General features: G+C 47.7%; 1 long non-coding RNA gene across 1 annotated transcript; it reads left to right on the top strand.

Moving 5' to 3' along the window:
• The first annotated feature begins 3,092 nt into the window (after positions 1-3,092).
• LOC105465965 (uncharacterized) lies at positions 3,093-6,931 on the top strand. The gene is made up of 3 exons (XR_977879.3): positions 3,093-3,468; positions 4,678-4,852; positions 5,570-6,931. It is a non-coding gene; the product is annotated as an uncharacterized lncRNA (long non-coding RNA).
• Positions 6,932-16,165: the final 9,234 nt, after the last annotated feature.

A 16,165-nucleotide genomic window follows, 5' to 3' on the forward strand; every position in this document is an offset into this window, starting at 1 on the left:
CAGGACATGAGGGGGGGACAACACAGGGGAAATAGGGCTCAGTCATGCTGGGGTCCTGTCAGGAACTTTGGAGAACATGCCTCAGAATTGGCTTCCTGGCAGAGGGAAGAAGATTTTTATTTCACAAGGATCAAAGGCTGCCCTGGCAGATGTGGAGTCCTTGCACTCCCAGTATTGTGTGCACAGCAGAATGGCAGAGTTGGTCACTGACAGCAGCTATCCCAAAGAGCTGGGCCAGAGAAGCTGGGAGCAGAGAGAGAGGGAGATGTGGCATGGCTGGGGTGGTGAAACAAAAAGAGGAGCTGAGAGGGTGCAACATGGGGCATAAAAGATGTCTGGCATACAACTTGAAGATAATGTGAATCTTACTTCATATTTCCTTTTAATACTCTATTTTTAAAATATTTAACCTATCTGGAATTTTATTTTATTTTATATTTTTGAGATGAGGTCTTGCTCTGTTGCCCAGGCTGGAGTACTGTGGCACAATTGCAGCTTACTGCAGCCTCAAACTTCTGGGCTCAGGTGGTCCTCCCACTTCAGCCTCCCCAGTAATTGGGACTACAGGCCTGTGCCACCATACCTGGGTACATTTTAAATTTTTTCTACAGACAGGATCTTGCTTTGTTGCCCAGGCTGGTCTTGAACTCCTGGCCACAGGTAATCCTCTTCTGTTGGCCTCCCAAAGTGTTGGAATTACAGGTGTGAGCCACTGTGCCTGGCCTGGAATTTATTTTAAAGTGTGGTGTGGGCTGGGTGTGGTGGCTCATGCCAGTAATCCCAGCACCTTGGGAGGCCAAGGCGGGTGGATCACAAGGTCAGGAGATCAAGACCATCCTGGCTAACACAGTGAAACCCCGTCTCTACTAAAAATACAAAAAAAATTAGCAGGGCATGGTGGCAGGTGCCTGTAGTTCCAGCTACTTGGGAGGCTGAGGCAGGGGAATGGCATAAACCTGGAAGGTGGAGCTTGCAGTGAGCCAAGATTGTGCCACTGCACTCCAGCCTGGGCAACAGAGTGAAACTCTGTCTCAAAAAAAAAAAAAAAAAAAAGTGGGAGGGGCCAGGCCCAGTGGCTCACGCCTGTAATCCCGGCACTTTGGGAGGCTGAGGCAGGCGGATCACAGGTCAGGAGATCAAGACCATCCTGGCTAACATGGTGAAATCCCGTCTCTACTAAAAATACAAAAAATTAGTCGGGTGTGGTGGTGGGTGCCTGTACTCCCAGCTACTTGGGAGGCTGAGGCAGGAGAATGGCGTGAACCTGGGAGGTGGAGCTTGTGGTGAGCCGAGATTGCGCCCCTGTACTCCAGCCTGGACGACAGAGTGAGATTCTGTCTCAAAAAAAAAAAAAAAAAAAAGTGTGGTGTGAGGTAGGGATAAAGTTGCTCCCTAGTGGGTTGGTCAGTTATCCTCAAGCCATAATTCACTGAATAGTCCATATTTCCCATAATGACATGAAATTCTATCTTAAAAGTGTATTAAAGTTTAAACATATTATGTATTGAGTCTGCCTCACTGTTCCCTCTGCTAATTTTTTTTTTTTTGCTGGTACCACACTGTTTTAATTATTGTAGCTTTAGAATGCATTTTAAAGTTTGCAGAACAAATATCCCTTTAGTGATGTTCTTTTTTCAGAAAGTGAGCAGTAGAAGTTTATTTTTCTAGAGGATCTTTTGAATTATTATTGTGTTTTTTGTTTATTTATTTATTTATTTTTTACCTTCCCGGGGGAAAGGGCCTGAGCTTGTACATTCTTCAGCTAAGTAGCAAACCTCTCTTTCACAGATGCTCAGAAGAGATAAACGCATATGATATAAAGACACAGATGGTGTGTTCCCACTCACTATGCTGCCTGCCTTTTAATTTTACTCTCACTGCTGTCCTATGACTTTAGGAAGGACAGTCATTGTGTAGAGCACAAGTACAAGGCTTAGAAAAGACTTTTTTCCCCCAAAGGCACACAAATAAATGTTAGAAATAGAACTGAAATGCTGTTTTGTATTCATAAGGCTTTTTAGAAAGAATGACAGTCTAGGAATTAGTTCTAAAGTCTATGCTTCTAATGGGAAATCCTTGGTCCTGATGTGTTTACATTGAAGCAACTATTCTAACTGAGTCCTATGAAAGACCTTCTTAGGAGTGGCAGGTATGAGCTATTGCAAGAAAACATAGTGTACAATCTTCTGTGAGGGTCTTTAAATAGAGAGCCGATTATAAAGACTGTGTTCCTGATGTGTGGGGCTGGTCCTCCTCCCCAGCAGACCTCACCTCCCTGCCCTTTCAGCATCCCCTCCTTGTCCCAGGCTGATGGCTGATGCTGCCATTGGTCTCTGCGGTGCTACCTGCCACTGGCCTGCTGAGACCTCAGCCCCTCGCTATCTCCTTGTCCCATTTACCCTGAAGCTTGTGGCTGGTTCTGTGGTTATGACTGAGCTGACCCTTCTGACCTCCCAATCCAGACACTTCCCAACCTAGGCTGTCTCAGCTCTCCAAAAGCACCCTGTAAATAAAAATGGAAAGGAGTTCGGCTCCTTGGGTGAGGTTGTTCCTGCTCTCCCTAAGACACTGTTCTTTTCTGTAAATTTCACCTATCTGAAAGAAGCAGAATGCTCCTTGTTTCTTGGTGGGGAAAAGTAACCATAACGGAATGCCTCCTTCATGCCAGGCATTTTACAGGTCACCCCATTTAATCTTCACAACAATTCTATAGGAAGGGATGCTCATCTCTGCTTTAGAGAGGAGGAAACTGAGGCCAGAGGGTTTATGGAACATGTGCAACGTCATGCGGAATGTTAATAGTGAAGCCAGGGCCAAAACCGAGGTCAGCCTGAGTCCAAGTCCAATTCCACAAACACGATGTTAACATCCTCCTGGGTGCCAGGCACTGTGCTTTGGGGGCATAGCTGCCTCCCTATTGTCAAGGATTTTGAGCACATCAGATTTGAGGACCTTTTTTCAATAGGTCTATGTTTTTCTTACAACCACTCTCCATTTTAAACACATCATGAGTAGACTTTTGGAGTCTGATCTATCGAGCTGGGTGTGTTTGGAAAGCTACAGAGCAGTGGCCATAGAAAGACTGTGTGAGACAGAGTCCTAGCCTATCTGTCCGGCCAGTCGAACCTCATGTGTTCGCTGCTTTCATTTTCTCTTGGCTGAGGAAATGATGGTTTGGTTTTGCAAAGGAAGGCTGGGGACTTCTGCCAGCTTGCTAACGGCCTTGCCCTATTCAGATGCATCGAACTCACAGAACATCGCTCCCCAGCTGCCGGCCTGCAGTTCTGAGAGTGCCTGAATAGAAAACCACTCATTTCCCTTCGCAATAGAGGCGCCCAAAGCAGATATGTCAATATATTCCAATTTAGCCGAGGGAAGCCAGAACATGGATGTTGTTGCCAAGGAAACCACCTCCTTCCTCCTGTGTGCCGTGCATACGTGTATCACTTCATCTCTCTGCTCTCCAAGGTAATATCATAGCTCCGTGCTTGGGGAAGGGTTTTTAAAAAGGCATATAAAACCTCTTAGCATCGAGAAGATTCATTAAATGATCTCACTCCAGAGAAGCTTAAATTATTCTTTTTAGATCCTTTTATGCTGAGGATGGGGAAATGGCTGAGTCAGTGCTATCTCTCGCAGCCCAGCTTGGTGTCTTGGTGGAGACGGTTTTTCAGAAATAAACAAATCAGAGTTCGCAAGCTTAGACAGGGCGAGTGTGTGTGTAATAAGAATGAGGCCGTCATGTAGCTGTAATGTCACGGTCTAATCCTTCCTGGCGGATCTGCCAAGACCACCTTGATCTGAGGGCCTCCTGGGTGTGAGGCCACGTTGCACAGGGCAGCCTTCAAAGTAGAGACAAGAGAGGGTCGCTGTTGCAAGGCCACCTGTCAAAAGATTCCTTGTTCGGGAACTGCGTAGGGATTTCTGCTGCCCAATCTGTTCTCAGGCCCATGCCTGGGGCTGTTTTTGTCCTGCCTTCGTGTCTGGTCTTGGGTTCGCCTCTCTTTCCTGGATGCTGCCATCACCCCCTTCATTCCCACCTATCCTATTCTGTATGTTAAAGTCAGCACAAATCGCCCTCATGCCTTACAACCCAAGAGACAAACTGCAGGGTGCACTTGGTAGTCATCTGAGAGCTCAGTGGCTTGCCCTGGCTTTCACACCTTCTTCCTCTCAGCCCCTCCTGGCTTTTAGGGCTCAGATTCCCTCCCGCCTGTTGCATATGCAGATTAAATTTGACTTCTCTCTTTCAATTAGTGGCACTAGCCAAGGATATTGGTTTATATTAGTCATTCCCAGCTGGGGGCAGTTTTGCCCCCCAGGGGACATTTTTGCTTCTTACGTCGAGGAGGGAGTCCTACTGGCATCTAACGTGCAGAGGCCAGGGACTCTGCTGAAACAACTTACAGTGCACAGTTCAGGCCTCTAAAAACAAAGAATTATCCAGCCCCAGATGCCAATAGTGCTGTGGTTGAGAAACCCTGGCTTATACTTATTTTCTTTGCTCATTGATGTAATACATACTTATTGAGTACCTACTGTACACCAGGCTCTAAGCCAGCAGCTGGGGATGTGAACTGAACAAGACAGACATAGTTTCACTCACTTTCTCACACAGAGCCAATTGGGGGATGTGAAACAAACAATTACAATGATACGAATAAATTATTATTACAGCTGGAATCCAGATCTGACGTGGATCTCCTGCCCCAGTTCTGAAGTCTACCTGGTGCCCCAGCCGAACCTGCCCTGGCTCCTGCGTGGGGTATGGACATCTGTGGCATCCCTCCCTAACACCCCACCAAGCTGGGCTGCAAGACAGGTTATGGTGGCCCCATGACTTCGTTCCTTGGTAAGCCACATGCCTTCCTTGTTAACTGCTTTGCTGTTGGTCATTGCAGAGAAATAGGGGACAATAAGAACAACCTGATATGTAGCAAAGGCTCTAGGACTGTGTCATCTGCCAAAGCGCCAGTCCCTGCGCTGCCTCTCCTGAGTGGCATCTGTGATGGCAAACAAAAGGCTCCTTGGGTTTCACACTCTGCTTTCTTTCTAAATGGTACTTACCACCCACTACCTCCCAGCCTTCTTCTGACCAGCTCCCTCTTCTGATAGGCTTATTTCCATGAAGTTCTTCAGAGTTAGAAGCACGAACTTTAGAATGAGGTGACCCAGGTTGGAATCCATCTCTGCCACTTACTAGCCATATGACCTTGGGTATGTTACTTAACATTTCTGTGCCTCAGTTTCTTTTTCTATAAAATGGGCGTAACAATATCTATCTAGCACAGTTACTGTAAGGATTAAGTAAGTTATTATATGCAGAGTTCTTGGTTCACAGTTAGTACCATTTAAGCCTTTCTATCATTATTACTGTTACAATTGTCCTGGCATGTCAGCCTGATGATGCAGATGAGGCAGGAACTTTTGTCTCTGCCTCTCGTGGACTGCCTGATCAGCTCCATGGAACTCAGTCATGCCTGCAGTGCTGCAGGCCTCGCTTCTGAGTGCCGGAGGCTGAGAAGTCAATGGATGTTGACTGGGCATTTTGGGGGGTTTTCTTACGCAGGAGGAAGATGACAATGACTGTGGAAGCAGAAGGGTGTCATGGAAATGCACCTGTTCCAAGTTGTTACACTCTGGGCTCTGGGCTGGCTCTGCATGGGCCTACCATGCACTGACTTCAGCTTCACCTGGGTCAGCGGGAGGCTGGACAAAGGTAGACATCTTTCCTCACCACCAGCCTGCATTGTGGCTTTCTGTTGCCGGTGTGAACAGACACTCAAGCTTTCCTGGTCTCCTGAGCTACTGTGAATATGGCACAAGATAGTGGACTCTGAATAACACTGGAAACAACTACTTCCTGGATGGCCACTGAGTGCAAGGCCTGAGGGAGGGTGAGGGCAAGAGGACTGATGGTTACTGGACATCTTCATGACCAGGCTTCTGTGTGTCCTCTCACTTAATCCTCCAACAGCACTGTGAGGAAAATACAGCATCCCACCTCACAGGCGAGGAAGCTCAAGTTGAAGGAATGTTAAATTGTCTGCTCTGAGCCTCACAGCCAGGAGGTGACAGCCCCAGGATTGGTGGCCAGGGTTTGTCTGCCTTTAAAGCTTATGTCATGTCCTTCTGTGTTATCTCGGTCTGTACAGGGTGCTACAGCAAAATACCATAGCCTGGGTAGTTTATGAGCAACAGAAATTTATTTCTCATAGTTCTGGAGTCTGGAAGTCCAAGACCAAGGCTCCTGCAGGTTCAGTGTTTGGTGAGGACCCACTTCCTTGTTCATAGATGTCCCTTTCTCGCTGTGGCCTCACAGCAAGGGGTCAGGGTTCTCTCTGGGACCTCTTTAAATAGGGTCACCAATTCCATTCATGAGGGCTGCACCCCCATGACCTAATCCCCTCCCAAAGGCCCCGCTTGACCATACTATTACGTTGGGGGTTACGATTCTGACATGAATTTTGGGAGGGACACAGGCATTCTGACCATAGTATGTGTGTAGCTCCTCCTCCCCACCGAGGAAACCACCGCTTCCAAGCATGGCTACCATCTGGTTACCCTGGGTGGCCAAGGTCAGCAGAGGTGCTTTGCCAACTGGTTGGCACCCCCACTACCTCTGTCCAGGTGGGCTGGGGCGAGGGTTGAGTCATAGTGGGACTCTGTGGGGCTCCGGGGACTGTCAGCTGACCTGGGGCCGGAGGTCCTGCTGCTCTGTGCCCATAGACACCTCCTGGGAATGTGGTGACTTTCATCAGGGCCCAGAACTCACCCTGACAGTTCTTTCAGCTCTTGTTTTTCCTCCCCTACCTACCTGCTCATCTCGCTTTCACACACAAAGCCTCCCCTGCACTCCCTGTTCCCCTCCTCAATCCCTTTCCCAGCTTTTGTACTTTATGATGCCGTGACTTGGGTGAGGAAACTCATTAAAGTCATTATTCCGTGCACAGAAATGTGTCTTTCATCCCATTCATATTTAATGTTCCTCCCACTTGATCTTTTGACACTTTTTAATTCCTGATATTATGTGACATACACACACAGCTCTCGTTGGGAATCATTCTTTCTATAGAGTTGTCATCACTGCTCTCTGTGTGAGGAGGGCTCCTCCTTACGTATTTATTAATTTCTAAAATGATGCCTGTATTTTGGGATTGATGCTGTCTAATGCTATTGACTATGAATGATCAAGGGTGACATTGGGATAGGAGGAATTATGGGAACAGGACAGAGGTCTGGATTCTTGTCCTGACTGCCTCTTTTCCTCCCTGGAGGCCGTGTGTCCATCTGTGAAATGGGCAGATCCATGTCTCATGACCTAATCCAATCCCTGCATTTGGCATCTGCTGGGCTTTTCTGGGGTGTAAACACCTGGTTTCAATTCTGTCTAATTTGCTATCAAAAGGAATATTTTAGGAGGAGATGGAGCTGCCCATAGAATCACAGAAAAGGCTGAGAAATTGGCTGTCCGAGGGACAGATAACCAGGGCAACTGCAGGGACCTGGAAGCGGTCTCCCTTCCGGCTCCGTGGTGAAAGGAAGGAGACCTAATGGCTGTCAATGGCTCTTTTCTCAGCTCAAGATTTAAATTGCAGTAAGTGAACATAGAATTGGCTCAGCTTGGGTCCCATGCCCAAGGAGAGGGCGGGGTGTTTTGATTGACAGTTATATTGAGATCTTATCCAATGAGGGCCAGGAGTTCCCCCACGGTTAAGAGGTTGTTTTCAGAAGAATGATGGATTCTGAGTAGAGGAAACAACAAATGCCCTCCACACATCCCAAGCCACAGGGCGGCAGTGAGACCACTGGACAAAAAGAGGAAAAAGCAGTTTCTTTGGGTTCCAAATCTCTGACTAAGAGAGAGATACATTTCTGGACCTCAGAGATTACCTTCTAATTCAGGAGGAGGCAAACTTTCTCTGGAAAGTGTTGGAGAGTAAATTATTTTTTTCTTTCTGGCCCACATGACTTCTGCCATGATACTGTGGAAGAAGTGGCAGAAGACAAGTAAATGAATGGGTGTGGCTGTGTTCCAGTAAAGCTTTATTGATAAAAAAACAAGTAGCAGGCTGGGTTGGGCCTGCAGGACACAGTGTGCTGGCCCAGGTTCTAGTCGACAGCTGTCATTTCATAGAGGAGAAGTTCCCTCTAAGCTTTAGCAATCCAGGTAAGACAGTGGTTCTCTGACGTGGCTCTACATTAGCAGATCCCAAGGAGCCTGGGGCCCACCCTAGCCTTGTCAAATCGCAATTTCCAAGGATGGGCCCGAGGATCTGTATTTTTAACATTTACCCCTAGTTAGTTCTGAACTACACAGTATTGTGAACTGGTCTTCTAAGACCCAGTGGAGCAGGTAAGACCATTTTCTGTGAAATGTGGATGTAGTAGAGAAACTGGGGAGGGCTTAGGAACTGAGAGGAGAGGAAGGCTCTCCAGGGTTGGGGAACAGTGTGTGTGTAGGGCAGGCTTCCTGGAGGGGCCCATGCTGGCCCTAGATGGGAAGTGGAGCTGTCCCAGCACTAACCTAGCTTTTCCTAGCTCTCATCTCATTCTCCATCCTGTGGTCTGCTATTCACAAGCCAAGGGGGAATTGATGGAAAATCCAGGTGTGCAATCTGAGCCATGCGGTTCCTTGCTGTGAGGCAGTGAGGTCTCGGAAAGTTTTCTGTTTTCATTATTCTGAAAAGGCTGCACCCATAACCCAGCCCCATTTCTCTGGTTTTCCTCCATGGCATTTCTTTCCCCTTGTCATCATTCTTCTTCCTCCCCTACAGACCTGCTTTATCAGAAACTTCCTTTCTCCTTTGCCCCAAAGGACCCCCACCTGTGCCTCTTTCTGATACTGACTTTATTCTGGCAAACCAGCTCCTTCTTGCTGTAATTTTTAATGGGACTAAGACTGCTGGGAGAAGCCCTGTCCCATCTCTTTCAGCTTTCCATGTTTTCCCCCTTAACAAACACTCCACCCATAAAATCTTTGGGGTCTTTTCTACTGAGAGGTGAAGCCTATAGGTGCTAGCAGAGCAGCCTCACTGTAAAGAGGGAGGTGGGTTCCTAGGGTGCGGTCCTGGGCCCAGAGGGTTTCTGACTATCATCTCTCTCGCCTTGGACCTAGACAGGGCTCTTTGCTTGTTACAATAGTAGGCATCCATTGCCTGCCCAACATTCACCTCCCTTTTCTGGCAGCAGAACACCTTTTTCCTCGGGAATTTACTCTAGCCCCACTCTGAGTCCAGGTGCATTGGGTGGATTAACTCCAGGGTGGACGTGGACCCAGGCCTGGCAAATCAGTGCATCGGATTTCCCTTGGCCACAGTAATTGGTTCAGGGATTGGTCTATGGGCAAAGTCCATTCTGGGTCTACTGTGGGGTTGTACAGAGGAAAGAACTCTCTTTCTGGACTTGCTGTCAAGATGGAGTTTCTGGAGTGCAAGTGGGGAGAGTGTGCTGAGAGCGAGTATAGTACAGAGGGAAAACAAAGCTAAGAAGTGTACCAGAGAGAGGATCAAAGAGTGAGAGAGAGAAAACAGGTCCAGAGGATGGGGTCTGAGCCTCTGGATCCAGCCAGACCTGAAGCTGGAAGACCTACATGGAGACTTTTCTACTATATGAAATCTTCCATTCTGTTTCTGGATTAAGCCAGCTTAAGCTGCAAGTCAGAGTCTTGAATGATAGTTGACATGATGCTGGCAAGGTGAGTCCCTCCACAGGGATGCCTGAGCCACAGAGAGACTACCATAGTCAGCTGTGAGCTCTTTCTTGTCCTATCAGCACAGCCCAGATGAGTTCTCACCAGAAACAGGTACACAACAGTCATAAACTGACAGGGTTAATAATAGGCCCGTTGTGCTCTAAAAGCTTTGTCAGAACAGGCACACATCATTTGTCCCCTTCCACACCCCGCTAGCGGCTCCCAGCATGGTCCTCAGTGAATGTGCTGATTGTCCGGTTGATTGAGGGGCAGCACAGCCTTCCTCACCACTCACCAACCGCCTGCACACTCTCCTACCATCCCAGTCTTGTCAGTATCACTCCACCGACCCAGTTTCCAAGCTGGAAGCCGTCATCCTCCCTCTCTTTGATGTGATCCAGCCTCTTACTGCTTTTCCAACTCCACCACCACCTGCTTAGCTCAGACCTCAGCCTTTCTTAGGAGGAAGCCATTTGGCTCTGGAACTGGCACCTACCCAGGGGCTCTGTTCCTTACCTGTGAAATGGGGATAGAGTACTACACTTGAAATGTGAAATGTCTCCAAGAATTTGGATGTCAGGGGAATATAATGGCCCTTTGAGTCCTCAACTAAGACATTAACCCACCAAAAGGAGCAGAAGAAAGACACAAAGTCACCTGCAAGGGGCAGTGGCCCAGAAAGCTTAGACATCACTCCTGAATGTACATGAAGGCCATGTCCATCAGAAGGGAGCCTTGGCAGCCAATAGGAGCACAGAAAATGGGGCGGCCCAGAGGCATGCCTTCCTGTGGAATGTCTGGACTGCCTTATGGGCTTCTGTCAGTTGTGAACAAGAACATGCTAGAGCCTGATGCCACTGGCTCCTCCAGCAATGTCTGAAAGCATTGGCTTCCTGTGTTTGCTAGCCAATGGGGAGAGAATGTGCTGGTCAGGCAGCGCAACCGTTTGCAATGAGTAAGCCGGCATTTGGGCTTTGTTCATCGTCCTTGTGAACTATGAGTCAGCATCTTGGAGCCTGTCAAGTCTGGTCATCAATGACACTGCGTTTCTGGTTTGCAGGGCGTGGTCAGGCCTTGACCCCAGGTTCTCAAGGTCAGGAGTGTATCAGTGTAGTCTAAGGGCCCTACCCCCCGAGATTCTGATTGATGAGGTCAGGTGGGACCAGGCCCTTCTACTGAATAGCTCCTCAGGGAGGCCTGGTGCACAGCCAGACTAAGACTCAGGGCCTGCACAAGGCTACCGCACCTCTCCGGCTGCCTGTGGGCCCCCTTGTCTGCCTCCTTTGAGCCTCTTCGCTGTGTGTTGCCGATTGACTTTTGTGTTCACTTGAGTAATTTACACGGAGCCCGCTTTAATTCTCCTGAGACCCCCTGTAGGCTTTCATGAAATTAAACCCTCAACAATGACATTAGAGAAGGAAAAAGGGTCTCTTTATTTGGAAGTTGTGAACAAAAAGAGAACAGAACTGCTGACCGTTGTTCTTCCTCTGAATCTTCAGCTTCTGGCTCCATAGTTGGATCTTGTGCCACTGGGGCTTTGCTTCCAGGACAGGGTGACTTAGGGTGGATGTAATTGTCATGACCTTCTGGGGGCCAGGATTTGGCCGGAATGACCACCATTCCAGTTACTTGGCTTTTTGCTACTGGAAAGGCTGTGAGTTGGCTCTCTAAGGGTTTCTAAATGACCAAGGCTGGGCACAGAAGCAGCGCCCCAAAATCCTCTGCACCAAGGTTGGGGATGAATCCTCCTCTGATCCTTCTCCCAAGACTTCTGGATCAAGAGTGGGTTTCATTCATTTGGTCCCTCCGAGGAGACAAGTGGAGAAAGGAAGTTCTATTTACTATAGGGTCTATGACTTTATGTGACGTAGAAGGGTGCAAGTATGGTAATTGTAGAAAGCAGAACATCACTCTGGCTAGGCTCTGTTGACCTGGACAAAATCATCTCTAATCCATGATACATCCTGAGCCAAAGTATACTCACTGTTGGAATTGGGGACATCATTTGCATGGCCTCACTTCTGTTGCTTGTTTAGCTCTCTACATCTCTGCTATCACCTTCACCTCATTGACTCTTTGCAGTTAACTTTTCTTCCTGCTTTGCAGAGAAAATAGAAGATGTTAGATGGGGACACCAACTTCTCACTACAAAAACTCTAAACGTTAAAAAATTGTCTGCCTCCTTGTCCTGGTTTCACGGGCCTCTGACTGACCAAGGCTAATGGAATCACGTGCTCCTTAAGGGTCTAAAGGGTCACACTCATTGCTCTATCTTCAAAGCCATTCCCATCAGGATTTAGGTATGTCTGCATCTTGTCCACATTTACAATGGAGTTCTTTCTTTCCCTTCCTTTGCAGCTCACCCACTAGCTTCTGCCTTATCACTCTTTTCTCAACTCGCAGTTAAACTTATTGAGATAATGAGCTATACTCTCCTCCCACACAGTCCCATATCCATTTCAACAGGGTTTCCACCTATACTCCTCCCAAATTGGTCTGACCATGTCACTAGTGCCCTCCACGTTCCCACACCCAGGGATACTTCAGTCCTTACTTTACTTAAACTTGCAGAAACGTTTGACACCCTCAACAGTTCCCTCCTGCAAAACCTCTTTCCTTGGTTTTCATGACACTGAATTATCCTGATTTTCTTATCCCTCCTCTTCCCTTTCAGACTGGGAATATTCTCCCTCCACCTGTTCCTTACCTCAGTGATTTCTGAGGTGTCTAAAAATCATCCAGGGTGGTTGCTAGAATGCAGGTCAGATCTCAGACCCAACACCTCATATAGGTGCATCATGACTTCTCTTGACTGCTTAGAGTAAAATGTGAGAAGAGAGAAGCAAACTAAATACAAAATTGATAATCAAAAGGGAAACAGAATTCAAAGAGTTGGAGAATTCTCAGCCTGTAACACCTGAGAAAATGTATTCAGGAGAGAACAGCTACAGTGTGGCTAAGCAGCTGTTTGATAAGATTAGTAGGGACAGAAACAAGCCAGATGCTTTCCATCAGGACACTGGAAGAATGGCCCTAAAGGCGTTTTGGAGATCTTCAGGGCTGTCACACCCATCACAGGCCCAGAGTGCCAGAGCCTTGAGGGTGGTAGAACTGTTTCAAGGGAGGGGCTCAGTGTGCCTGTGGGACCTTGGGCTTGCTGACCAGAGCTACCTCCAATTTTTGCTTCATATTTCTGATGCAGTGCTCTTTAGCCACCCCAGCTGGGGCTCAAATGTGGCTCAAGAGAGCCCTGGTACAGCTTGGGCTGCCACTTCAGAGGGCACAGGCTGTCAACCTTGGTGGCGAGCCTCAGAGGCCCAACCCCTGACTCATTGTGTCCAGAAGGCAGGACATGGAGTCAAAAAAGATTCTTCTCAAGCCTCAAGATTTAACACGGTTTGCTTTGCTGGGTTTTGGACTTACTCGGGACCTGTTACTTCTTTCTTTTTTCCTGTTGCTCCCTGTTGGAATGGGAACATCTATCCTATGCCTGTCCCACCATTATATTTTGGAAGCACATAACTTGTTCAATTTCACAGGCTCACAGGTAGAAGGCAGTTTGCCTCAGGATGAATCACACCTTTGAGTCTCACCCGTATCTGATTTAGATGACATTTAGATGAGACTTAGGACTTTAGACTTTTGAGTTGATGCTGGAATGAGTTAAGAATTTTGGGGCTATTGGGATGGAATGGATGTATTTTGCATTTAAGAAGAAAATGAATTTTGAGGGGTCAGGGGTAGAATGTTAAGGTTTGAATGTATGTGTACCCCTAAAATTTGTATGTTGAAACCTAAGACCCAATGTGATAGTGTTAATGGGTGGGGCCTTTAGAAGGTGGTGAGTCATGAGGGCTCCACCCTCATGAATGGGATTAGTGTCCTTTTAAAAAGACTTGAGGGAAGCATCTGGACCCCTTTTGCCTTTTGTCCTTCTGCCATGTGAGGATGCAGCAGCAAGCCACCCTCTTGGAAGCAGAGTTGATCAGCCCTCACCAGACACCAGATTCGATGCTATGATATTGGACTTCCCAGCCTCCAGAGATGTAAGGAATACATTTCTGTCCTTATAAATTACCCAGTCCCAAGTACTTTATTGTTGCAGCATGAATGAACCAAGACAAGTCCACTTTCTATCTCCAGCCCAGTCATTGCTCCTGAGCTTCAGAACCGCACGTGCGACTACCTACAAGATACCTTCATGAGGATGTGCCAGGCAGTGGAAACATTCAAAGCAGAACTTCTCATCATGTCCATGCTTGCTGTCCCATGTTCCTCTTCCCTGTGACTGGCACCACTGCCCAACCAGTTATGCAAGGGAGAAAACTTGACTCCTCCTTTTCCACTGCCCCTGCCAAAGACCCAACCATTCTTCAAGTCCTGTACATTCTAACCCCTATGTAGGTCTTAAGTTCCCAGTTGCTCTTCATTTCCACTGTTCCTGCCCTGTCCAGGACCCCCAAATTTTCTTCTGGATGAGCCTCTCCCTGAGTTCTCTGCCTCTAAGTGTGCCTTCTCTCACTATTTTTCACACGGTGACTTAAGAACAGTTTCATTCTGACCTTGTCACTCCCCTCCATTCAGGCCTTTAGTAGTGTCCTGTTGCTTCTGTTTGGACAAATTCTACACTTTAGCCTGGCTCCTCTTCTGCCTGTAGGTATTTATCCTCCACGATAATCAAATAGCTACTCCACTAGCCTGGCTCAGCACCAGGGCTAGGCAGAAAATTCAAATGATCGTAGCACAGTTTACTAAGTTTCTGTCATTGAGCTAAAATAAAAAGGGTCAGCTTGTCAAGTTGGATTCATAAGAATCAGAGATCTTACCCAGTACTAAGCCTTACTAATAACTGCAAGGGTACAAATAATTGTAAGGCCCAGGTACAGTGTGAAGTCTGAACCACCATACAGCTCCCAGGACTTTTTTTTGCCACGTTACGCTGTGCCCTGGCCCAGATTTATCACTAGGGGTCTCTACGTACTGCATGCAAGCCATCCTTCTTGAAAGGGGAGCTATTTGGGTCCTGAAACATCTTCACTTTTTTTCTCTGCTAGTTTCATAGCTTGCACAACATTTTCCAGGGAGCCATCTGCCATAAATCCATAGGTTCCAGGTTTGTTTACCATGAGCGGTTTTAGGCAGATAGGGCACGTCTCGCTAAAAGCATTCCATAGATAAGAGTGCTTCTGCTGGCCAACATCATTAGAGTGTTTGCCAGAGGCTCTGTCCCTGGAAGGATTATGAGGGGATTTGATGGGGTCATCTTTCTGTCTTGCCCGGGGTGTCCCTCCTACAGGTAGAGAATGAACTGCAGGCATGCAGCTGGCCCGCTCCCTCCTCGACCTGCTTTGCCCACCTCCAACATTCTGGTGTTTCCCAGAGCTCTGACCTTGGTCTCTGCTCTTCTTACTCTACATGTGTAACACGGAGCACCTCCTCCTCCATGGCAGCTTCCTTTCTCTAGACACAGAGTCTCCCAAAGCTACCTCTTTCACCCTTGAGCTTCAGTGAAACTCACATATTTACCTACTCATTGCTGCCTTAATGTCCTCCAGTCCTCAGACAAGCCCATTGGGTCCTTTCTTCTTTTCAGGGCAATGACACGCACGCCCATCTGGTTCTCATGAAACCTTGAATCATCTTGGTCCTGCCAGTTGCTAGCTCTTTGTCCTAAAGTAAGTCAGAGAGGAAAACCTCTCTGAGCCTCAGTTTCCACATATGTAAGGTGGGGATATTAGCCATATCTGCTTCACAAAGCTGTTGTGTGATTGAATGAGATGATGCCGCTAAGAGCTTATGGCAGTGGCTGGCACACTGTAAGTGCTCAATAGTTACTGGAAATATCTTTGGTTCCACTCCCATTCCTGTGGCTACTCATTACCGCATGTTACAAGTTCTAACTTTTTCTTAAGGCCCTCTTTCCATTTTCACCATCCTCTCCTCACCTCTCCCTTCACTTGTGACAACAGCTTTGGAACTGGTCTCCTCTGTGCACCTCTCTCTGATCTCCCCTCTTCTCTGTTGCCAGAAAAATCCTTCTCCATTATGCATCTGATTATGTTAGTGCCTTTGAAGACTATATTGTTCTTGGGAGAATTCCAAACTCCTTAAAGTGGTTTAGGAGGCTGGCTACGATCTGACCGCTACCTAGCTCCCTGCAACTCTCCACCTCAAATGCTGGCCACTGGGTGTGCTGACCTTTCAGCTCTTCTGACCCGCAGGATTTGGCAGAGGCATCCTCACTACCTGGAGTACTCTCTTCCTTTCTCTCCAGCCCTCCAACTCTCTCCCATGCTTTGCAATGCTTGCTCTGCCTTTCCCCCATCAGAGTACTTTCCAGCTGCATGGCCATGCTGGTTGCATACTTGGACCCCTTGTGGGACTGTAAACTTCAGGAGGGCAGGGGCCATGGCTCACAGTTGTATCCCCAGCACTTAGAACAGTGCCTAGCAGATGGTTCCCAATAGCAAA

This window comes from Macaca nemestrina, chromosome 9 (assembly GCF_043159975.1).
Source record: "Macaca nemestrina isolate mMacNem1 chromosome 9, mMacNem.hap1, whole genome shotgun sequence".
Classification (NCBI taxonomy): Eukaryota; Metazoa; Chordata; class Mammalia; order Primates; family Cercopithecidae; genus Macaca; species Macaca nemestrina.